At 70.9% G+C, this 499-nt stretch overlaps 1 protein-coding gene across 3 annotated transcripts in view; it reads right to left on the bottom strand.

The window, feature by feature from the left end:
* The window catches only part of PAIP2 (poly(A) binding protein interacting protein 2), a 16,811-nt gene extending 16,604 nt beyond the window's left edge, over window positions 1-207 (bottom strand). Inside the window, exon 1 of one of the 3 annotated variants that reach the window (XM_019506561.1) lies at window positions 60-207. The gene's annotated coding sequence lies outside the window, so the exon portion shown is untranslated. The remainder of the gene's footprint in view (window positions 1-59) is intronic. The other 2 variants (XM_019506560.1, XM_019506562.1) reach the window with 2 other exon arrangements.
* Window positions 208-499: the final 292 nt, after the last annotated feature.

Genomic DNA, 499 nt, shown 5'->3' with positions numbered 1-499 from the left:
CCCCCGCCGGGCCCGGGGCGCGGACGAGCCCGCCCCTCCTCACCCCCAGCGCGGCACACCTGACACACAGGAGCAGACAGCCGGGGACACGCGCGGACCTCGCTGCTTCCTGCTACCTCCGCCGCCTCGTGCCCGCTCTTTATTCGCGTTCTCCACCCTCCGCCCCTCTCCCCTTCCAAACACAACAGCCAAGCCGGACGTGAGATCACTTCCGCTACCTGTGTGACGTCATATGCCACGCCCCCTCTGATCCGGAACCAGACGCCGGACTACAAATCCTGGCAGGCCGCGCGGCTGCGGAGCTGGGGCAGTGCGGCCGAGAACCGACGCTCTGCATGCCGGGATCTGCAGTCTTTCGTCTCATGGTGGCGTCATCCCGCAGCCCGGGGGCGGGGCCGGGGTGGGACTGGGGGTCTTGCGTGCCGCGCTGCATGCTGGGGCGCGTAGGCCCCGCGCGGTGCCCGTTGGGACCCATGGGGGGGGGGGGTGCTGCTGAGCC

Source organism: Gavialis gangeticus, unplaced genomic scaffold (genome assembly GCF_001723915.1).
Source record: "Gavialis gangeticus isolate Ggan-Ray unplaced genomic scaffold, GavGan_comp1, whole genome shotgun sequence".
Lineage (NCBI taxonomy): Eukaryota > Metazoa > Chordata > Crocodylia > Gavialidae > Gavialis > Gavialis gangeticus.
The sequence above is the reverse complement of the archived record's forward strand: the minus strand, read 5'-3'. Positions and strand labels throughout refer to the sequence as shown.